The sequence below is a fragment of the Coregonus clupeaformis genome, chromosome 28 (genome assembly GCF_020615455.1).
Source record: "Coregonus clupeaformis isolate EN_2021a chromosome 28, ASM2061545v1, whole genome shotgun sequence".
Lineage (NCBI taxonomy): Eukaryota > Metazoa > Chordata > Actinopteri > Salmoniformes > Salmonidae > Coregonus > Coregonus clupeaformis.
Genome location: NC_059219.1, coordinates 16,601,840 through 16,626,988, shown reverse-complemented (window position 1 = coordinate 16,626,988; position 25,149 = coordinate 16,601,840). Strand labels below are relative to the sequence as shown.

General features: G+C 41.4%; 1 protein-coding gene across 1 annotated transcript in view; it reads left to right on the top strand.

Moving 5' to 3' along the window:
- LOC121543026 (t-SNARE domain-containing protein 1-like) overlaps positions 1 to 863 on the top strand; it is a 137,793-nt gene extending 136,930 nt beyond the window's left edge. Inside the window, exon 12 of the mRNA XM_041852702.1 lies at positions 637 to 863. The gene's annotated coding sequence lies outside the window, so the exon portion shown is untranslated. The remainder of the gene's footprint in view (positions 1 to 636) is intronic.
- Positions 864 to 25,149: the final 24,286 nt, after the last annotated feature.

Genomic DNA, 25,149 nt, shown 5'->3' with positions numbered 1-25,149 from the left:
GCCCAACATACAGTATAACACTGAAATCATCTTAGAAGTTGAATAGTTATACACATAACATAAACATCTAAAGCACAATACTGTATATTCTCTTCAGCTCAACATATTGTGTACTGCATAACCCTTAGATCCTCTTGGCTACATGCTGTAATTAACTTATGAGTTTCCTGTTGGCCAACTCCTGAGTATAATTTCAGATAAAAGTGATGCACTGTGGCCTTTTGTGGTTCTACTATTTGCCCGGCACAGTGTGCAGCTGATTAATGAACCATTTGGATCTCCAACTGGCTGAACTCTGGCCCAGACTTAATTAAAACTCCTACGCTGACCACCAATCATAAATTACTCCCCACAACCTTGTGGCACTTCTAGAATAAAAACTACAAATTGGTTCCTTACCAATTAATAATTTAAAAACTGAAAAGAAAGGGAAAATAGTATAACCCCAAGGCGGTTAGTAGAGGATGTACGTAAAGGTATATGTACATGAATATTACACCTGTGGTTTTGGTTTAGACTTGGTTTAGAAAGCTTTGTGAGTAGCCTACATTAGTGGTTGTCATCCTATCGTTAGCTTGCCAATATAGCGCTGGTTGATGATTGATGCATGTTGTCTGGTGTGCTTGTGTTTCCCAGGTAGCTGCTGTCATAGTGCTGTGACCTCGCTGCTTCTGCTCCACCTGACCACCTGACCCCTGACCTGTACCAGCTGTCTCAGAACAGGAGGGGCCTGCCCCACACCAACACCTCTACTTCATCATGGCTGTCCCTCCTTGGTTATGTAGTTAGATATTTGGTGTGCGCATGTATATGAGTGTATGTGTGTGTGTGTGTGTGTGTGTGTGTGTGTGTGTGTGTGTGTGGGTGTGGGTGTGGGTGGGTGGGTGGGTGTGTTGGGCAGGGGGCAGGGGGATAGCTGGTACTTCTATTACCATCTTCAAGTGAATGGCATACTAGTCTACTGTGGTTCATTTATACTGTACCTAACTGTGGTAGCTGTGGTAGCCAACCAGCTAATCATGGAAGAGAAGCTTCAGGTGTGGTGTCACCCAGAGCTTTTGATGTATCCACTTACTTAACCTGTTTTCCTCTGTGTTTGTTTACTTGTTTTAGTTTTTTAAGCACTGGATCATATTTATCAAATGCTACTGTATCTATGAAGTATGATATTAAGATGTTGTGTAGTACTTATGATAATATGAATATATAAATGATAATTAGTCAAATGTATCAAATGGTATGATAAAAACCAACAGTACTTTAAAATATGATTTACAGCTTTTTTCATAGTCCTATTTTACTATAATTTTACTCTTACATTCTCTCCTCTCTCTCTCTCTCTCTCTCTCTCTCTCTCTCTCTCTCTCTCTCTCTCTCTCTCGCTTATGCAAACACAGACACACTTGCACACAAACATCCCTATCTGCCATGATCTGAGTGTAAAGAGTGGAACATGTGACATACATTACAGGTTTGTTGATCGCCTGAAGCACTCACCCTCTGGCCAATCAATAGGCAGTAGAGTCAGCCACTTTCCCTCCATTCCCTCCAAATGTCTCTTCCTGTTACATCTTTTCCAGGAAGGCTTATTTAGAGATAGTAATAGGCTTAATTTGATCTCTCAGAGGGGTGATTATCATCTCTCTGATTTCTCCTCTGGGCTGTACGTGTGTGCTATCATTGAGTTCTCTGAAAAGATGGGTAAGACTCTTCACTGTACAGCTTCAGTGTCAGCTCCTAGCCTTTTCTGCTTCCGACTTCACGCATCCTTTATTATCACTCTTCCCTCACAATCCACCGGCATCAGTGAGCTCTAGCTCTTAACTCATCGCATGCATACACAAATCTGAAGTGTTTTTTATTATTGTTATTTTCTCTTAGTCTTGCTGAGTCATTGTACCCAGCTTTTTTATTTTGTGTTTTGTAATTTGTACCTTGCAGATAAAATAAACAAAATGAACCAAAAGCACCAAATTGTTTGTGAACCTATCACAGGAAGTCGGTGGCACTTTAATTGGGGAGGACGGGCTCGTGGTAATGGCTGGAGCGGAATTGGTGGAATGGTATCAAATACATCAAACACATGGTTTCCACAAGACTCCGTTCCAGCCATTATTATGAGCCGTCCTCCCCTCAGCAGCCTCCACTGGAACCGATCCTCAAGTTCTGGCTTCACTATTCAAATCTATGCATACATTTAAGGTGATGTAACTTAGCTTCTCATATCCCTGACAAAATGGTTATTTTATGTAAAGCTTAAAGTTTCTTGAATTGTGGTGTGGGCGATGAGAAGATAAATGATAGCTGTGGATACCTGTGAAGGTTTTTCTGCTTTAATTAAGTTGTGCTTTATTGCTGTGATATGTTCCTTCACTGCTTGTAAAAGTTCTCAGCGTCGCAAAATATGATTATTCACAATGGGAATCATATTTTTATGAGAATGTTGATGTTCATAAAGGAATTTGTGGCACCTTATATTACTCCTCAGCTCTTTATGTTGCCATTGAAACATTTACTTTCATTGTGTCTTTTTGATAAATAAAATCTCCTAAATATCAGAGGTGAATACGGTGTGATGATGTTTTACTCTTTCAAAATAGCAGTACTGTTGGGTTTTGTCTACTGTACAGAATGACCATTGGTTATGAAACCTACAGTATGTTAGTGGTTCAATATTTCCTCTTAAACATGATAACTTTGGTACATAAATCTAAACCTCTACCACTTGTTTCTTTATTGGGGCACTATTGTACCTAGATTGATGGACAAGCTTAACCCCAAAGATGGGGTCAATTTTTCACAATGGTTGACTCTACTAGCCAGCCCCTCTCTGTAAATAGGACATGGACAAGCTGATAAATCCCCTGGAGAATGTGTGCTGAGAGGAATTTCAATTTTTAGGAGAGCAGTTATCACTTTATAGTCAACGTCGGCTAGAATGTTAATAGTGTTTTGCAGAGGGAAAGGCTGTGAGGATGTGGTTTGAAGTGCTGTTGAAGTGAAATGCTTCACTTCTATATTGGAAAGGCATCTCTCCAGTACCTATGCCTCTAATAGTAAAGAGCTCTTCTTTTAATGTACTATACTTGAGAGCGAAAGAGTCGCAATAAAGGTCTTTGCTCCAGTGATACACCTAGGGCAAGGATCCTCCATTGTTTGAGATTGCAGACAACTGACAAGGAGTGATGGGGAAAACTGGAGTGTTTTGTCCACCGAAGCGTGACCCACTACAAGTGCCCATTATTAAACATGTGCAATAATATGTTCCACTGAACCAAAGTAGGACAGTGAAGTACCTATTTGTCTGCCTGTTAGGGACCCCAGATCCAGCCACACAATGCTTTTCCAAACACAAAACCTTCACTTGCCTTGGTTTTATCAAAACTCTCTCTAACCTTCAAGTGCCTTGTAATACAAATCCAACGCAACCTCCAAAGAGAGATATGGCGTGTCTTGTACATATCATATAACTCAATTTCCAGCTTCTAGGATTGTATCATTTGACAAACCCTCTTCTTGAGTAAGGACATACACTACCGTTCAAAAGTTTGGGGTCACTTAGAAATGTCCTTGTTTTCCATGAAAACATACATGAAATGAGTTTGAATAGGAAATATAGCAAAATGCATAGGAAATGTAGTCATTGACAAGGTTAGAAATAATGATTTTTAATTGTGTCCTTCAAACTTTGCTTTCGTCGAAGAATCCTCCATTTGCAGCAATTACATCCTTGCAGACCTTCGGCATTCTAGTTGTCAATTTGTTGAGGTAATCTGAAGAGATTTCACCCCATGCTTCCTGAAGCACCTCCCACAAGTTGGATTGGCATGATGGGCACTTCTTACGTACCATACGGTCAAGCTGCTCCCACAACAGCTCAATAGGGTTGAGATCCGGTGACTGTGCTGGCCACTCCATAATAGACAGAATACCAGCTGACTGCTTCTTCCCTAAATAGTTCTTGCATAGTTTGGAGCTGTGCTTTGGGTCATTGTCCTGTTGTAGGAGGAAATTGGCTCCAATCAAGCGCCGTCCACAGGGTATGGCATGGCGTTGCAAAATGGAGTGATAGCCTTCCTTCTTCAAGATCCCTTTTACCCTGTACAAATCTCCCACTTAACCACCACCAAATCAGCCCCAGACCATCACATTGCCTCCACCATGCTTGACAGATGGCATCAAGCACTCCTCCAGCATCTTTTCATTTGGTCTGCGTCTCACAAATGTTCTTCTTTGTTATCCGAACACCTCAAACTTTGATTTGTCTATACATAACACTTTTTTCCAATCTTCCTCTGTCCAGTGTCTGTGTTCTTTTGCCCATCTTAATCTTTTCTTTTTATTGGCCAGTCTGAGATATGGCTTTTTCTTTGCAACTCTGCCTAGAAGGTCAGCATCCTGGAGTCACCTCTTCACTGTTGACGTTGAGACTGGTGTTTTGCGGGTACTATTTAATGAAGCTGCCAGTTGAGGACCTGTGAGGCATCTGTTTCTCAAACTAGACACTCTAATGTATTTGTCCTCTTGCTCAGTTGTGCAGCGGGGCCTCCCACTCCTCTTTCTATTCTGGTTAGAGCTAGTTTGCGCTGTTCTGTGAAGGGAGTAGTACACAGCGTTGTACAAGATCTTCAGGTTCTTGGCAATTTCTCGCATGGAATAGCCTTCATTTCTCAGAACAAGAATAGACTGACGAGTTTCAGAAGAAAGTTCTTTGTTTCTGGCCATTTTGATTCTGTAATCGAACCCACAATTGCTGATGCTCCAGATACTCAACTAGTCTCAAGAAGCCCAGTTTTATTGCTTCTTTAATCAGCACAACAGTTTTCAGCTGTGCTAACATAATTGCAAAAGGGTTTTCTAATGATCAATTAGCCTTTTAAAATGATAAACTTGGATTAGCAAACACAACGTGCCACTGATGGTTGCTGATAATGGGCCTCTGTATGCCATTGTAGATATTCCATTAAAAATCAGCCGTTTCCAGCTACAATAACCATTCACAAAATTAACAATGTCTACACTGTATTTCTGATCAATTTGATGTTATTTTAATGGACAAAAAAATTGTTTTTCTTTTGAAAACAAGGACATTTCTAAGTGACCCTAAACTTTTGAATGTTAGTGTATGTTGCGTCAGTACTTTAAAGCTATATTCAGAAATTCAGGGTCTCATCCTGTAAGACATCCTTGATAAGAGGAATTCTCCCTCTTCAGACACTCAGGGATGTATGGTTTTTTGAACCCTCCAAGAATTGCTCTGATAATTTGCTCCCGCTGTTACAACCTCATGAATCTTAATCATGCGATGTTCTGCTCCGTTCGCTGCACTCAGACATGATTAGCTTGTCCTGATGCCAGACCAGAGAGCTACAGCTCCAACCGACCAGTAGGACAACACAGCACAGGGTTTTAAATAGATTACATTCATATAAAACGTTTTCTGTGTCTGTGCTATCTGTTTCTGTTCTCTCTGTTTCTCAAGTCATTCGATTTTAGGGCTATTTGTAATTACCTTTAGTGCGGTTTGAGACGTGGGTTTGAAGTCAAGTCATTTCTCTCTATTTAACCCTTTAGAAACCATAGCGGCCGTCGACTGCCTTTCCTTAAATTACTATAGTGGCTGCGAACTGCCTTATTTTTCTAACAATAATATCTGTGTCAATATCACAAAATTAACTTGCTAACAACCTGTTGTCGTATTTGCGTGGCTGTTGAAACCAGAAACAGGGTATGCTGTTATTTGACTTTTCAACGTTTTTTTTACTTCATTACTCAAAATGACAGCACAGACGCGACTTTTCATTGTGAAAGAGGCTGTATCTATGTTGGTTGATGATATGGATTCGGACACGTCCTTGCACTTTGAAAAGCGATAATGTCGAGGTGAATGAAATAAGTAAACAGCAGATATATGTTTGGTGTTGTCGATGTTTGATGCTGTGAAACTTGGGGAATAGCTCTCAGATTAGCAAGTCATGTCATGATAACTTGGTTGGTACAGGCGAACACATCAGCGGTGGAACTCAAATGATTGCTCTCTGTCTCATGGAAATAGTTGCAGTGTTTAGCTGTGTATAGTCAGCTAACTAGTTGGTTGTTTTGTCTTGTTCCTAGCATTGTAATTAATATGGAAACGGCCCAAGCTGCTTGCTATAGCTAGCTAGCTAACTAGTTAGTCTGTCAGGCAAAAAAAGTTGTGTGTAGCAGTAAATTAGGGCTGCGCTCACGAAGCGTCAACCTCAGCTGTCACTTTCACTAGCTAGCCATACAGACAACCAGCTAACTAGCCACCGAAATGAAGGCTAAAGTAATTTGTTTTATCTGTTGGGCTTACATTATGGTTTGTCATGTTTGCTAGGTACAGATATTCATAGACTATACATTGCCTCATTTTCCTATTATTTGACAGCTTAGCTGTCATGTTAGGGTAGTAGATGCCTGCATAGTGGAGTTCATATGATGAGTTGGATATTTGTTTACATAGCCAGCTAATAAGTTGCTTGTTTTGTCCTGTTTCTACTGATGCAATTCATTTGGAAACTGTCCCAGCTTCGTAACTAATCAGCTAACATTGGCGAACTCTGTAGTTAGTCTGTCAGGCAAGAAAAGAAGAGTTGATTGGAGGAGAGAGAGAGTGTATGTGTGTGGGGGGGGGGGGGGGGGTTTGGGGCTTATTAGGAAGAGAGTATGTGTATGGTTGAGAAAAAGAAAGAGGAAGGAAGAGAGACCGTGTGAGAGGGAGAGAGAGACATTATGTTCCTGACCACAATTGTATCCTATTTGTTGCTCCTCTCCCTCTGTTACTCTGTTCCTCTAGGTCAGTGAAAGTGAGGGAAGTGTAGAGAGTCAGGGCTCAGCAGCAAAAGACAGGGGGGAAGAGTAGTTAGAGATGATTGGAGGGATAGAGAAGTGGAGCAAGGAGGAGTGGAGCGAGAGGAGAATGAAGGGAGAGGAACATGGAGAGGAGGAGGAAGAGGGAGAGGAGGAGGAGGAGGACGAAGCAGAGGAGGAGGAAGAAGAAGAGCACACCTGAGAGGGGAGCCTACATTTCCATGGAGTGTGTCTGCCCCAAGTCCCAACATTCACCCTTGTACCACACAGCCTGGGTCTAAAGTGACATTGGCATGAGGTTTTGGAGTTGTTTTTAAAAGTGGTAGGAACATATCTGTTCCAGAACTTGTAATGGATTACAACAAGAAAATGGGCAGGGTTAACCATCTCGACCAACTGAGGAGCTATTACAATGTCGGACACACAGGCAGAAAATGGTGGAAGTATGTGTTTTGGGGTATGCTCAACATTGCCATCATAAATGCGTATATTGTGTGGAGGACCCAAGCAATGGACGCTAATAGCTTCTCGAATCCCATTGTGACGCAGGGGGGGACACTTTTTGGAAGGGGGACACTATTTGGCATGACATGCCCCTTCCAAGAAACCGTAGGCGCTGGTCCCTGAAAGCATTCAAACTTTGTGATATGTCTACAGTGGCAGGAAGAGGGGAGCTAAGAGTGTCTCACCAGGGCGTGTGGACCGAGTTGTAACTAATTTGAAAGCAGGTGAAGTTTGAAGGGCGCAAGACAGTGTGTGTGGTATGCATCCGGAGTGGACGCAGTGCAAAGAGTGGGAGATGTATAGAAACCTCCTTTGGGTGCTCTACGTGTTCTGTGCCACTTTGCATGATGGGGCAGTGCTTCTAGATGTTCCATGACATGTTGTAGGCTAAATGAAAACACAAAAGTGACCGTGTGAAATATATTTTATTGTCTCTGAACAGTTGTTGTGTTTTGTGTCTCTCTCTATCTCTCTATCTAATACTTGTTGCATTCACTGAATTGTTGTCAAAGTAGGCTACTATTTCTACATTTTGTGTCAGGCCTGGTCTGTACTACATCTTATTGAGAGAGGTTTCCTACATTTTGAAATAGTATCTAAACATTTTCCATGAGGAAACCTGAAGAATACGTTATGTTGAAGTACTGAAATTCCCACATAAGAACGTTTTTTTCTTAACGTTCTTGAAACAATTTGAGAACATGAATTTAAATAAAACCATGAGTAAACCTGTAGGAAATGTTATGCTGAAGTACAGAAATTCCCACAGAAGAACATTGTTTCTTAACATTCTCTGAACTATTTGAGAACATTCCCAATGTCAAACCAGCTGGAGAACATTCCTAGAACATTACCAATATTTTAATTAAATGTAACCATGTTTGAACTTTTAGGAAACATTCTGTTAAAGTAAAGAAAAAATTTATTATGTTCCTTAAATGTGCTGAGAATGATCCAAAGCCAAGCAACTATCCTGCACCATTCCCAGAAAGTTGTGGGAAGGTTGTATGCAAAATAACCATATGACAACCACACTCTCATCAAGCTCTAAGAAACATATGGTTCTCAAAACATTATGTGCTAGCTGGGAATGTGTTTCCCAAACTCGGTACTGGGGACCCCAAGGGGTGCTCGTTTTGGTTTTTGCCCTGGCACTACACAGCTGATTCAAAAAATCAACTCATCATTACACTTTGATTATTTGAATCAGCTGTGTAGTGTTAGGGCGAAAACCAAACGTGCACCCCTTGGGGTCCCCAGGACCGAGTTTGGGAAACACTGCTATCAACTAACTAATTGACTGAGAAGCACCATTACTCAATGGGGTTGTCACTGTAAGATTGTTGGTGTGAGGTTATTATTTGGAGAGCTGTGTTTCAAAGTCATTAGGTTTTTTTCATGCTATTGTCCGGCCTCACCTTGCTTGAGCCCATACAACTGGGACCAGAGAGAGTGAGCAGTTTGCTAATCCTAGGCACTAAATTCTCCCTCCCGCTACTGTCTGGATTAATGATGACAGCCTAGAATCATATAGCTACTTAAAACAAAGATGCTGACAATGTCTTCCCTATCCATCTTTATCTCCGTATTAAAACATTGGCTAAGTGGCAGAAATAGTACATCATTATCTCCTCTCTCGTCTCTGTGTCCGCGGCTCTGGTAGAAGGATATAAACCAATGGTTTATGGCTCCTAGGGGCTGTGTGAATCACCCAGGCCTCTGTGGTGAGATGTTAAAGGCTTTCTAATAGGCTGTAGGCTGCTGCAAAAACATCTTGCTGTTTTTTGTGAACACAATGGCTTCCCCTTTACATCTCCTTACATCAGGGTGCTCTATCTCCATCTCTACTCAGCCAATGGATGCCCTCCATCTATCCTCAGCCAATGGAAAAGCAGTGTGCATCCTGGTGAAGACAAGGGCACCACCTATTTTCCGCCATATTACTTTCACATAACCAGTCCTAGGTAATGTCCCAATTATCTCTCCTTCCTCCCAAAGTGTGCACTTTTTCAATTCCCTTTACTGATTAGAAAGGAAATTACTGGTATAAGAAATATAGTGGAAACTTTATTTGGATTGGTGGAGGTATAGCCCATACCTCCACCAATCCAATTTCTTTAGATTTGTAGGAAGTAGTGATGCACACTTCAGCAGAAAGGATATATTATTGGGACACAACCCTAGATAAGGGGGAGTGAATCTGGGCAGAACTGAGGGAACACATTTCTGGAATGACACACAACCTATTAAAGGACACTGGAAGATTTGGCCCAGTACCTTTGTGAGGTGCTTAAATCACAGACTGGATGATCCGGTTTCAACTCTAAACTTAAATGGAAATTTCATCTTGAATTGGTTTCATCTTCATTATGGTCACGCTGTCTTTATATCCTTCTTTGTATGTCTATATATAAATCCCCCTAAAAATAACTATGGTATGGTATATTGTATATTTCCTGAGTACCTTTATTAGGGAATCAGGGCAGCCTGAATATTTAAGGAGAGAAAGTTAAATTGTGTTTGTTTGTGTGTGTCTTCACTAGCAGGTTCTTGTTACTGTATGTGTGTGTCTCTTTAGGACTATATATGCGTTCACTGCAGTCACATTACGGCTTTCAAATGGCATTGCAAACAGGAGAGTGCAGGCTGGGGATCAGTAATAAGCAGTTATTTACCCTGTCGGTCTCCTCTCCTCAGCCACACAGGCCTCTTTACAAAACAACACAACACAGCACAGCCCTGCAAATCAGCTCCTGACAGATACAAAAAGGAACATGAAAGAGGAGTGGGCCATGCTTAAAATCAATGATTTCTCCACCGCTCAGGGGCTGGCATTGATCGCTGCACGTGAACTGTCGGGCACACAGTTGACGGAGGATGTTTATATGTCAGGGTGTACGGGCGGGCCGCTCTGCTCTGACAGGATGCCTCTTATCACTGACATATGGATAAATGTCTCTCCTTTCCTCAAGACGCTTCTTGACTCCTCTCAGGCCGTCTCCCCCTGTCTCTTTCCATCTCTCACACCCACCCATCCCTCGCTTCTTAAAGAGCAACAAAATGTCACATATCCAAATCCATGAACAGTGATGTACAGTGAGGGAAAAAAGTATTTGATCCCCTGCTGATTTTGTACGTTTGCCCACTGACAAAGACATGATCAGTCTATCATTTTAATGGTAGGTGTCACGCTCTGGCTCCGGGACTGTGTGTTTGAGCCAGGGTGTATTCATTTGGTTGTGTTGGGTATAGGGTGTGTTCATTTGGTTGTGTTTGGTTTTGGTTGTAGTGTCTTGTCTCGTCATGTGACTCCCAATCGGAGGTAACGAGTGTCAGCTGTCGGCTCGTTATCTCTGATTGGGAGCCATATTTAACCTGTCAGTGTTCACCTTAGGGTTGTGGGTTTTTGTTCCATGTTTCAGTCTGTGTACTGAGGACTTCACTATCCGTCATTGTTTATTGTTTTCTCGTTCGTGCACTTTAACTTTAATAAAGTCATGTTCGCTACAAACGCTGCGCTTTGGTCCACTCCTTCCGTAGACGGCCGTGACAGTAGGTTTATTTGAACAGTGAGAGACAGAATAACAACAAAAAAAATCCAGAAAGACGCATGTCAAAAATGTTATAAATTGATTTGCATTTTAATGAGGGAAATAAGTATTTGACCCCTCTGCAAAACATGACTTAGTACTTGGTGGCAAAACCCTTGTTGGCAATCACAGAGGTTAGACGTTTCTTGTAGTTGGCCACCAGATTTGCACACATCTCAGGAGGGATTTTGTCCCACTCCTCTTTGCAGTCATTAAGGTTTCGAGGCTGACGTTTGGCAACTCCACAGATTTTCTATGGGATTAAGGTCTGGAGACTGGCTAGGCCACTCCAGGACCTTAATGTGCTTCTTCTTGAGCCACTCCTTTGTTGCCTTGACCGTGTGTTTTGGGTCATTGTCATGCTGGAATACCCATCCATGACCCATTTTCAATGCCCTGGCTGAGGGAAGGAGGTTCTCACTCAAGATTTGACGGTACATGGCGCCGTCCATCGTCCCTTTGATGCGGTGAAGTTGTCCTGTCCCCTTAGCAGAAAAACACCCCCAAAGCATAATGTTTCCACCTCCATGTTTGACGGTGGGGATGGTGTTCTTGGGGTCATAGGCAGCATTCCTCCTCCTCCAAACACGGCGAGTTGAGTAGATGCCAAAGAGCTCGATTTTGGTCTCATCTGACCACAACACTTTCACCCAGTTCTCCTCTGAATCATTCAGATGTTCATTGGCAAACTTCAGACGGGCCTGATATGTGCTTTCTTGAGCAGGGGGACCTTGCGGGCGCTGCAGGATTTCAGTCCTTCACGGCATAGTGTGTTACCAATTGTTTTCTTGGTGACTATGGTCCCAGCTGCCTTGAGATCATTGACAAGATCCTCCCGTGTAGTTCTGGGCTGATTCCTCACCATTCTCATGATCATTGCAACTCCACGAGGTGAGAACCTGCATGGAGTCCCAGGCCGAGGGAGATTGACAGTTATTTTGTGTTTCTTCCATTTGCGAATAATCGCACCAACTGTTGTCACTTTCTCACCAAGCTGCTTGGCGATGGTCTTGTAGCCCATTCCAGCCTTGTGTAGGTCTACAATCTTGTCCCTGACATCCTTGGAGAGCTCTTTGGTCTTGACCATGGTGGAGAGTTTGGAATCTGATTGATTGCTCTGTGGACAGGTGTCTTTTATACAGGTAACAAGCTGAGATTAGGAGCACTCCCTTTAAGAGTATGCTCCTAATCTCAGCTCGTTACCTGTATAAAAGACACTTGGGAGCCAGAAATCTTTCTGATCGAGAGGGGGTCAAACACTTATTTCCCTCATTAAAATGCAAATCAATTTATAACATTTTTGACATGCGTTTTTCTGGATTTTATTGTTGTTATTCTGTCTCTCACTGTTCAAATAAACCTACCATTAAAATTATAGACTGATCATTTCTTTGTCAGTGGGCAAACGTACAAAATCAGCAGGGGATCAAATACTTTTTTCCCTCACTGAATGAGCCCACTAACAGTGTGTGTGTGTGCGTTCGTGTGCGCGTGTGTACTATGCTGACGAATGGGATTCGAGCCTAAGGCATGTGATCAAGACAGAAATGTACTGGTTGAATGGTAGGGAACACTCATTAAAATCACACATCTCTATCCTCCCTCCTGTGAGAAAGACAAATATGGTCTCCTACATTGATGATACTGGAGGAGTAGGTATAACAGTAGCATCAGGACAGCCCTTCCTGCAGTCAGCGTGTCTATAAAAAGACTGATTAAAGTTCCAGCCTGTACTGTCTGATAGTACACTGTAGTATGTACTCATTAGTGGTGTCAGCACTATATGTCTCTATTCTGAAATGTCACAGGTAGGGCTCCCATCACATACACCATGTCTGTGCCTGAGCACCCATCCATCCCTCCCCACCCTCACCCCCACCCCCGGGAGCCAGCCTGTCCACAGAAACCCCCATCACACAACTTAACGACATGAAAGATTCATGGCCTGGACTAAAATAGCCAAATTATCTAACTGGCAATAGATACATTTTGGAACCTGGGCACTCCGTCATATTATTATGAAATGACGACAACACACTCTGGACACTTCCAAGAATTGCGAGCCCCAGGTAGTGCTTCCCTCCAATCTGTCAGAGGATAATTATGAATATTTGAGGAAATTAGATTAAATGAGATCAGTTGAAAATCAACAGGAGGATGAACAATGAAGGCAAATATTGCAGATGACCAACTCAGACTAAAGTCTGCAAAACCACTACAGTCAATACTGTAGTATTTTACTGTAGTATAATGTAGTATTTACAGTTAACTATAGAATAAATACTGTATTAAAATAAAACTTTAGTATATACTATAGTAATTAATGTAGTGTTTTTGCGGATTGTACTATACTGTAGTATTTACTATGATTATTTTGTTTTATTATCTTTGACATAGACGTGGAGGCTTTCGCCTTCAGGAAACCTACTGGAGAAATACTACACTGAACAAAAATTTAAATGCAACATGTAAAGTGCTGGTCCCATGTTTCATGAGCTGATCCCAGGAATTATGTTCCATAAGCACAAAAAGCTCATTACTCTCACATTTTGTGCACAAATTTGGTTACATCCCTGTTAGTGAGCATTTTATCCTTTGTCAAGATAATGCTGAGGAGTATTTCTGCCTGTAATAAAGCCCTTTTTTGAGGAAAAACTAATTCTGATTGGCTGGGCCTGGCGCCCCAGTGGGTGGGCCTGGCTCCCAAGTGGGTGGGCATATGCCCTCCCAGGCCAACCCATGCCCAGTCATGTGAAATCCATAGATTAGGGCCTAATGAATTTATTTCAATTGACTGATTTCCTTAAATGAACTGTGAATCAGCAAAATATTTGAATTAGTTGCATGTTGCGTTTATATTTTTGTTCAGTACACAAAAAGTTCAGATCTTCTGTTCTTTTTTATAACCTGTAGGGAATACAATATATGGTCTATACATGTAGGTTTGTAGGTTTCTCACTTATGGGTGTCACAATTTGTAATATAGGGGAGGGGTATGGGCAGGGTATATCCAAATTAAATACTGTAGTATTTACTATAGTTAAAAAAGTGTAGTGTTTTTGCAGAATGTAGTGTTTTTGCGGACATTACTGTAGTATTCTACAGTATACTGCAACATTCTATAGTAAGTAAGACACATGATTGAAGGATACTGCATTGGTTAGTATAGTATTATACAGTATGCTACAGTTTACTACATAATTCTAAAAGTGTTTTCATGTGGGTTTTAAATTGGTGTTAAAGGTCACAGATAGCGGTTTGCTCTCTGGGGATTCTCTTTTGTACTTGCTGTTGCTCCTGTCGTCTGCGTTGAGTCTGTGAACCCACACGGCTAACTAAAATTGTCTGACAAGGCCACAATAAAGCATCAATCACAGTGATGTCCACAGACCTAAGATGGTCTCAGTGGGAGGGAGTGAGACTGACCACCAGGCACCATGGGGACTGTGACTGACCTGATCATATATGACTTGAAGGTGTCAGATGGTGTGTGTGTGTGTGTGTGTGTGTGTGTGTGTGTGTGTGTGTGTGTGTGTGTGTGTGTGTGTGTGTGTGTGTGTGTGTGTGTGTGTGTGTGTGTGTGCGTGCGTACACATACACACACAAACAGTCCCTGTTAGACATCCAAGGCTGCCTGTTGATCTGCATAGCTCTTTTAGTTGTGTCAGTGTCCTACACATCATTAGGGAGTGTGACCTTTGGCATTTGAGACTTCTCCTACCTTTAACACACACACAGCACAGGGGCTGAGGAAGTGTGTAATGTGTCAGATGGAGCTGTAGAGCAAGAGGTGCAGGGGTGTGTAGTGGTGTGTAGTGGTGTGTAGTGTGTAGCAGTGTTACTCATGAAACACAGGTTTCTCATGCATAATGGATCTGGATCTTACCGCCTCTTTAAAAGAGCCAGCTGTCACTGCCAGTTAAGGCCCCGGCCCACACCCTATTACCCCCACGTCCTGCCCATCCTGTGCCTCTGCTCTGAACATTAACATGTCTGTTTTCATCATCCGTGTCTGTGGATCCACGTTTCCAGCAGGAGTTAGGGAAAAGAGCATGTTTAAAATGCTAAGACAATGCAGGACAGGCAGGGAGGAGGAACGACATGAGCAGCAGTGTGTCCCCACACTACAGTGTTAAGACTGCAGTCCACAGAAGTTCAATATGTGTTGGTTCATTTGGGGGAAATGAAACAGGTGAACAATATATTAGCACGATCAACTATGGTGGAGTTTGGTTGAAGATCACTGAACTGTGTTATTGTGTTTTTGCCAATGAAGTAATGCAGTAATCACACATTCAAACTCCCTGATCTATTCCTCTGAAGTGCACTTGCAATATTTGTACTTCTATTGCACTTGCAATAAGTACACTTGCAATACTGAAATACACCTGTTGAATGATCTATAATATGATGTTCATTTACCCCCAAAAATCTGGTCTACCTGTTTTTCTCACCAGCAGCTAGCAATGACTGCAACCAACTCAGACCCAAAACGCCTTCTAATGCCCAAAAAAGGAGGCTCAGTTCAGTTCTCTCACTCTCTTCCATTTACATTTTTTTGAACAGCCGTCAGGGTGGTACAGATTTCGGTTGTTACACATAAACCTGATTGCCTCCTGGTTTCTGTTTTGGAACGAGGAAAGGGAAATGACATTCTGTCAGTTCTGGGTTCTAGGGGCGGGATGATGCCTTTGGATACATGATGAGGACTAGGCTGTCACTGTGAGCAGTCAAGCGCTTATTCATGAAATGGAATTACATTCTGACAATGGCTCCGCTCGCTGCTCGCTTTTGAAGCCGCCTGTCTTTTTTTTCTGAACTATAAATCCTTTGGCTAGCGCCTAGCACGGGCTCCCCTGTTCACACACACACATGCACGCTCATACGCATGCTCGTACGCCACTATGTCTGGAGGAGTGTGATTGCAAAAAGTCAGCCCTTCATTCCTGCATAAAAAGAGAAGGGTTTCTCTCCTTCTTCAACAATTCCTTTAGGATAAGGCAAACAGATTTGACGACAATTCAAGTTTCAACGTTTATTCGCTACGTGCACAGGATACAACAGGTGTAAAACAGCACAGTGAAAATCTTACCTTGAGAGCTCTTTCCAACAATGCAGTGATAATAATAATAATATAGATAATAGAATAAAAAATTTAAGTAAGAATAAAAACCACACAAGAACTACGATGAGAGTTAAAGAAACATACAAGTATATACAGGTCAGTGCCAGTACATTTTGATTCATTGATCAATTTTCTTACTTGTAATAACCTAATTATACATTCATGTACTGTCATTATTGCTTGTTATTATTTGCAGAAAACCATTCAGACATACTACGTTACCCACCGGCTGGCCAATCCTAACCACAGCCAATCAAGACCAGGATCACAGACTAATGCCTACTGAACTGTCAACTGTCAATCGTCAATCATATCATCTAACTCAACTGTACTGTGATTAAATTCATCTGAACAACCTTCCATGCCATGTACCATCTTCTGAATATAAAAGACTCAGGTCAGGACATTAGCACTATGGATGAATGGTGGATCGCATTGAGCCCTGGGCTGAAGTGTTTTGTACAAGTTTTGTATGTGTGCTACTACTAACATTAGCAGTCATTGCCTGTATTATTTTTTCATGAATGTGAAATATAATGCCACATTTCTGTTGATTTTGAGAATATCATAAATAACTTACAGATCATTGAACTGTCTTTATCAATATAAATATGTTTAAGACCTTTTAATGTTTTGTTGTCATTTGAGAAGATAACGCATTTGAAGCTTCAATCATGTCTTGAAAAAGTAATTTTGTACTCATTAATTATTATCCTAGACAAACGTATGAATTTGTATTTTCACACCCAAAAATTTTTTTGTGTCCTTTGTTTGAGTATAATACTTTACAATTTATATTTAGGTATTACCGATGAGGAGTTTATAAACACCATATAAGAGCAGGGAATATACAATGAGAAGGACTCTCATTTACAGTATTTGGAAACTCCAGAAGAAGGGATCTAATTCTGCACTAGCCAGGATTTGAATCACCATCATAGTGTTTAGGAGCTTTAGAGAGAGGAAACAACACCCAAAGAGAAGATATGTAATTCTGCACTGCACAGGACTCAAAATACCATAGTAGTGTTTTGAAGCTTTTCCGGGTTAGGGCTCCCAGTCTCTGGCAAGGTCTTGCACAACTCTTGATTATGTGGTGTTACAACACACCATGTCATGTTTCAGAACACCTCAGGATGAATGTTTTAGTGCACCTTAAATCTGTCCAAATACCCTCACAACCATGTGTTTCAATACTCCAGCAAAGTTAAGGTTTCATCTCCTTTAAGGTGGTAGCAGCTCAGTTGCCACTACTTGTAGTATTACAAAGCACTTCATTTTTGAAGTGTACATGTAAACAGGAGTAATAGTGACCAGTAGCAGGATAAATAGATAAATACTAATGGTAATGGCAATCAATAATCAATGGACAGCAGCGTAATGGAGAAATACATCTGTGTCTGAGTGTGTAGAGACCACTGGATGGGCATAGAGTCAATGTGGATAGTCTGTGGAAGAGGGATATAAGTAGTTGTTAGCCATTTAAGTCTTATGGCCAGGGGACAGAAGCTGTTTAGGAGTCTGTTTGTCCGAGCCTTGATGTACCGGTACAGCCTGCCGGACGGGATCATGGAGAACAGTCCATGTCTCGGGTGGCTGGAGTCTTTGGCAAGTTTTCGGGCCTTTCTCAGACACTGTCTGGCGTGTATGTCCAGGATGACTTGGAGCTCGCCCCCTTTGTCGGGCCTTCTGGTCGCGGGCGGTGCAGATGCCATACCAGACGGTGATACAACCAGTCAGAATGCGCTCAATGGTGCAGCTGTAAAAGTTATTGAGGATCTGAGGGGCCGTGCCAAATCGTTTCAGCCTCCTGAGGGAGAAGAGGCGTTGCCGTGCCTTCTTCACAACAGTTCTGGTGTGAGAGGACCACGTTAAGTTAAAATGTAATGCAATTAAAAATTCATGTTTAAATTGAATGCAGCCAGGTAATGTAAGGTTTTGCTCAAGCCTTACCATCTTTCATACAGTAGGAGAGCAAAGATAAGGTCACATCAGATCTAACTCTGTAAATGTATAGTACAGTAGCCAGGTGTCATGCGTTAACTTGCTATGCCAACAAGTTACTGTAGTTCCCTCCTTTGTGCAAGTCTCCTTGCAGGGATCATTGTAGCATGGCAAATAATTAGTGAGCAGATTTGAAATCAGAAAAATGTATTTTGTGCATTTCAATATATCGATTTATAAATCAAATTGATGAGTGTTGTGAAGACAGCCATAATCATACTTTCAACAGTGTGACACCGTTTAATATAAAGATACATAATTATGTATTGCTCTCTGAAATGCCTTTTGTGTGATTAAATATTATTTGTGTGCTTGTCAGACACCACAGTTCTACAACAATAGTGGGAGGAGTCCTACACTAGACAATGACATCATCTCTACGAGCCCCAGAGAACAAAACGTGTCCTTCTCCTGTCAGTTTCTGAACTCGCCTCCAAAGGGGAAATAACATAACTGTAATTACCATAATATCTCTTCCGGCAAGATGATTTCGCCTCCTGTGAAAATTATTTTGTACACTGTCAAAATGTCAACCATTTCTGAAGTTGAGATGTCATATTTGTCAGAAATAATTTATCAAAAAACTGCCTCAGGCATTCCTCACTTGATGAACTTTATACTATTTGTACGCTACATTGTGTTAGCAATGCCTTTTGGCCCTAGGGTCGAGATGTGGGTGAAAGTATGACCCAGGCACAATTACTGTCTTTCCCTCCTGCGATGGAGAGTTGAAACCAAACCAGATGGCTGTATTCATTAGAGTGGATGGAGTCATCGGCCTCTCACTGTGTCTCTTCACTGCGCTTCCATTCAGAGAATTCATCCCACTGGCACTGGTAAAATGGTTTGACTCATTTTTCTCTATAGCTTGTTGCTTTGATAAACATGATCAAAGTAGGCACAAAGCGAGGTGAGGGGCAGGAAACCAGACAGAGAACTGAACATCAATTTGTATGAATCAAACAGCCAATTCTCCAGAGGCCAGAAGAGTTTGCCCCTTTATGCTTCAGAGGGAGAACTAATAAAGGTAGAAGTCACCGCACCTTCTGGGAGACACGTAGCACAGGGTTAATTATCGTGACTTAAAGCCTCCAGTAAGCAATTAGAGACCAGGAACTGACTCAGATATAATGCTGATCAGAACCTCAAAGTACACATATTTTGCAGATGTTATCGCAGGTGCAGCAAAATGCTTGTGTTCCTAGCTCCAACAGTGCAGTAATACCTAACAATACAAAAAAATTCACACAAATCCAAAAAATTTTAAGAAAGGAATTAAGAAATATCTTAAAATTTAAATATCTTAAAAAGCATTATTAACTGGACACTTCATGTAAGCTAATTAGCTCATTAGTTAGGCTAACTAATTGACAGTCCATGCATATGTGTGTGTGTGGATGTACATGTTAATCTATGCACAGCTGTATCCTCTCCCCTGGTCCACTCTGCTCCATAGCCTACTGCCTCACTGACCACCCTCTCCACTCAGACCACTCCAACCCCAGCTCCTTTTCTGGTCTGGGTGCCCCTCCACCCTCCCCCTCCTTGCATGCTGGCCCTTCCTCCCACCCTGCCTGCCTGTGACTTGTGACATGGGCCACAGTCCTCATCACAGCAGGCTATTACTCAGCCTAATTACTAGACAGCCACACATAAGTCAACAGCCGCTGAGAATAAACAGCTAGCACCCATCGCAAGACAGAGAGACTCTCACACCCCTGAACCAACACTGCCATCTATTTTAATAAAGATTTATGTCTCCAACACCGACCGAAAAGAGATGGAGAGGAGGAGGAGGAGAGGGTGAGGGAGAAAGAGAGGGAATAAACCAGAGAGGGAAGAGAGAGAGAGAGAGAGAGAGAGAGAGAGAGAGAGAGAGAGAGAGAGAGAGAGACAGATCATGAAATGTCATAAGAGCATCAATGTGTAGAGACGAGAGTTGCGTGTAATTGGTTGGTAGAGTTGTGTGGATGGACACTTTTCCTGATAATATGTCTGTTTTCCACTCTACATTATGTCCTGTGTGCACTGCGGCTCCCAAACAGAAACAACCCTCTCCAGTGTGAGTGGTGATGGGGGGTGGATAGACAGCCTACAGATTAATAATATGAGCCACACATTAAATATGCAGTAATAATTTCTATGTCATTTTTAATGAGATTTCCTGCCCCTGTAGCAGAAACATGATGGGACCTTCATTCACAGTCCATCCCTGGGATACTGACAGCATATCAGGGCTACTTCCACTACGATCATCAGACCTCAAGCACCATGAGTAAAACTACTGCCATGTGTAGTCAATCATCAACTGATACTACCCATCCAAGCAGCCCGTACCATCCACTGTGTGTGTGTGTGTGTGTGTGTGTGTGTGCATGGGTGTGTGTGTGTCATCAAACCTCTTCTGATGGCTCCTGTCTCCTGCCTCTTTAAAAGAGGGAATTGAATACATTATCTAATTATAAAGTTGTAGGAAAGTGAATGGCACACCACTGAATATAACAGTCACCAAGCCACCCATTGGATAAATCAACTCTTAATTAAACAGTGTTATTAATTAATGTAGTGCTTGAAGAAAGAGAAGTCATTTATGACAGCCCTGGGTAATCATATCAAGAACCCATAGAAACATGGCAAACAGAAGCCTCATACTGATAATAACATCTTACTGAGAATCTGTCTGTGTGTTTCTCTCTTCGAGTACTTTTCCATTGGATGCAATGCAATCAATACAATGACACTGGATATAATGCTGTGATGTACTGCATGGGCTATGGCATAGGACAGTATACACTTTGTAGTGCATGGGGGTGATAGTGTTTAAAAGCACATCATTTATATGTCTGATATTTCTCAGAGGATTATGACCATTAAGTATGCCTCTCAAAAAGCAAAGTTCAACACTAAAATATAAATCATTGTTTCAACTTATATGAAATATGGTTTTCACCACCACTACAATTTTCCTGTGTATTATATGAGATGATTTATTCCTATAAAAACAAAATCAGGCTGTAACAAAGACAAACAGGCTGTGCAGACAAAGTGTGCGATTCATTATTGTGTGTGTGATTCAGTTATGAACAAGGCCAACGTCTGTGCATCCTCACTGTAACAAATTGCCTCCCAGAACATCATTAATGCTCAACATAAATCACTTGTCGTATTTAATTATGGCACAAATCAGAAAGGGATGTGCTCTGATTTTCCCCCAGAACTTCCCACTTACCACTTTGGCCTTGCAGCCTGCTTGGAGTGTGTGTAGGTAATGATTGTGTGTGTGTTTTGTAGTGTGTTGCGATAATGTAGCACTGTTCATTTGTTGTGACAGGCAGAAAGAATACATACATTTACTTTTGTAATATTAACTTAGCACTTTGCATTTCATCAATTTACAGACCTGTGCCTCCTCATCACTGCTTACCTCACTCGCTACTTACAGTAGCCTACAACATATCTCTACCTACACTGTTACCCTGACAATACCAGGTCTGTGCCATTCAATGGCTCGATGCAATACCATGTTTTCACCAGGGTGAAATAGGACCTACAGTACCTTACTCTTAACCTTGTACAGAGCCGTGTGCATACCAACCAACCATCAAACCAACCATTCAGCCATATGTGTAGTGTACATGAAGAAAAAGCTCATAGGGTCTCACGTCATTACTCTCAACCATTCCGTAAATCTTTATTCAGCAAATGAGGGATATTGGTCACCACAGGTGGCTCAGTGCCACCAAGCTCTTTCTCTATTTTTCTTTTTCTTGTTCTTTCTATTTCTCTCTTTCTCTCTCTCTCCCCCAGCTTAAAATATCCCCTTTGACCTCCATTCAAGATCATTGAGCTTTTCGCTTCAGCATTTAACACCATGAGGGTGTTTGAGATGAGAGCTGAGAGACCAAATGCAATGGGCTCACAGAACAGAAATAGGCTTTATGTACAGTACAATGCTTCCATATATATATATATATCTTACATATGTTACTGGAGGCTGTATAGATGTTTGCATTTGACATTCATGTTGTTAGAATTGTTAATCACTATAGCTAATAGATATATAGCTTTTTCATTCTTAATATATACAGTATATACCATAAATATATAGTGTGTGTCCCAAATGGGACCCTATTCCTTATGTAGTGCACTACTTTTCACAAAGACCCAAAGGGCATTTGGGACACAAACATATTATATTGATATTACATAGAGGCCATTAAGTCATTTTGAAATGACATTCCCTTTAAACAGAACAGGCATTCTCTATGATTTGTCATGGTCTAATTATGCAGTCATGTTGTGGGCCTTGCCAAAATAAACCCAGGCCAGGGTCATTAAAACAGTCTATTAAGAAACCGGTCATAATTACATCCTGGAAATTGGCCCTTCTCTATTTTGAAAGTAGCATAACAATTAATGTCCTAATCAACCTTTCTGAAACACATTATTTAGTTCATTTAGTTCACCCTCTTGTTAGCATATGACTAGAAATAAATAAGACGTGCTATAGTTAATAGAATTAGGCAGCTAAGAAAGAGTAATAAGGAAAATGGTCATTGTAAAGCAGCATACAATGGCTAGACATCTCAACAACCTCTCAATCCATTAGGTCACTTACATGATGAAAAATCATCTTCAGGGTTGCCATATCTCAGAAGCCGGTGAAGCTTTGCCATACGTATATAAACATTTCAATAAGGATTTACACCAGCAACGCTACATCAATACAATCTTAATTATGTCATTTTTCACTCATCATGTCCTTATTTGTGACCCCATCAAAAAAGCAGATGTGAGGATTTTCCCTATTGCCCCTCAAGAGAGTTGAACTTCTCAATGACCTTTTGACTAATAGTGATAACAAAATATCTATGAGGGTTCTTGAAATTCATCTAAATAACCATAAATCAGGAATACAACACTGTGCCTGGGCAACAATACCGATAAGACAGATCCACATTGATCTGGGAAGCAGTTCTTCTATGTTCTAAACAGAGGACATAAGGGTCAAAGGTCAGAAGTCATGGGGGTCATCCTGTTTCTCAGGGGGACCAGACTAATTTTGTTAACTCTATATCATGGGAAGTCTATGCAGGAAACGCGAGTGAAATCCAATTCATGAATTAAAATGTCTTGAAGGAGGACCCATATCACCTCGCTCCTTAGCTACACTCTCTCTCCAACCTGGTCTCAGAGCATTTCATATTGTTCTGTGTGTAAATCCGAGACAGTCCATTTAGTACGATATGTTACTGTCACGATAGTTTCTATCTCTAATTAATCAAAGTTAATGCTCTGAATAATTCCCAGAGGGTGTAAATTCTCTGGTTTACAGTTTTTTACAATCACTTTGGCACTAATTTCAGAACCTTGACGTCATTTTTCAAAACTCTAGACACAAAACTCAAAACGGTCATCACTTGTAACACAGGCTGTCCAATGTTCAAAACATTGCATTGTGCATTCATATCTTTAAAGAAATCTTGCACTTGCACAATCATTGGTTCAAAAAACAAATGTATTGTGAAATTCCAATGAAACGTTAATTTAGATCACCCACACACAAGCAACCGATAGTTTCACTGTGTCATTGTTCGTACAATCATGAAATATTGTAGTACAAAATAGGTGATACATGTTTCATTATGGTACTACATGTAAATACATCCCTGTAAAAGTACTGCAGTAGTAGAGAGAATACTACAGACACAGTGGAATCATTGAACAAAATCAGAAATATATTGATGAAAAACAATAAAACATCAAATGCAGTGTTCTTCAACTTGCTTGTACTGTAAAAAGAAAAGCATAGGAGTGATGTCTGTACTTCTACATTTTCATCAACTCTGTCTTGTGGATTTTTGGCCACAGGTTCTCATCTACATCACAGTGGATGTTTTCATTAGCCAAACATCTTGGAAAAAACCTTCGGGCATGGCGAATCCAGGCCTGACACTGGTCTGCCGTGATGTCATTGCATGCGTCATCCATGGCCTGGAGAAGAGTGACTTGTTCATGAGGGCGCCTATCATGAGGGCGACTTGTTCATGAGGGCGCCTATCATAAACGGAAAGGAGAGTATGGGGGTAAATATAGGGTGGTAAATTGTGCATGGGCCTGAAACCATGCTTGCACCATATGAGCATGGTGGAACCTGACATTATCCCACACAATGACATAGGTCACGCCATCAGCTCTACAGACCTCATCGAGCTAATCAAGGAAGGTTACAAGGAGAGCTGCATTATATGATCCAATACGAGGTATGCGTCCCACCACACCATCTTCTGTTATAGCCGCACACATGGTAATGTTGGCCCCACGTTGTCCAGGTACTTGGATGGTTGCCCGCTGGCCAATGAAATTCCGACCTCTCCTCCTTGTCTTGGCCAGGTTAAAGCCTGCCTCATCCAAATATATGCATTTGTGATGGTTGTCATCAGCATCCAGCTCCATCACCCTCTAAAAATACATTTTGGAAAGAGATTTACTGATTACTGTACAATGTAGAATTACAGTATTAGGGAATTTTATTACAACAGCCATCTTGAAACTGAACATACCTGAACATACTCAGTCCTCATTTGCTGCACTCTGTCTGCATTTCTTTCAAAAGGCACACGGTATAGTTGTTTTAAAGACACCTGGTGCCTTTTCAGCATGCGTGCAATAGTCGGCAAACTTATGGATTCCACATTGTTAAACATGTCTTCATTGTCCAAGATATGCTGGCGAATTTCTGTAAGGCGAATATAATTTCTGGCCCAAACCAAATCGACCACAGCCTGCTCTTGTTGGTCAGTCAGAATTTTGCCTCTGCCTCCCATATTTGGCCTAGTCTCAATTCTACAGGGAACATTACAGTAAGAAGAAACTTGGTCACATCACCTACTCTGTGATACACATTGGTATGCAGTCATTTGACAATTGAGAGTAGCATAATGTTTAGTGCATGCTGACGACTTACCGGTTCTCATTGCAGAAAGTTCTGATTATTGAGGCCACGGTTGACCTTCTGAGGTTTGGTTGTATCATTGTAGCCGCCTCAGTCATTGTCATGCCATGATTTATGACATGGTCTACAACTATTGCTCA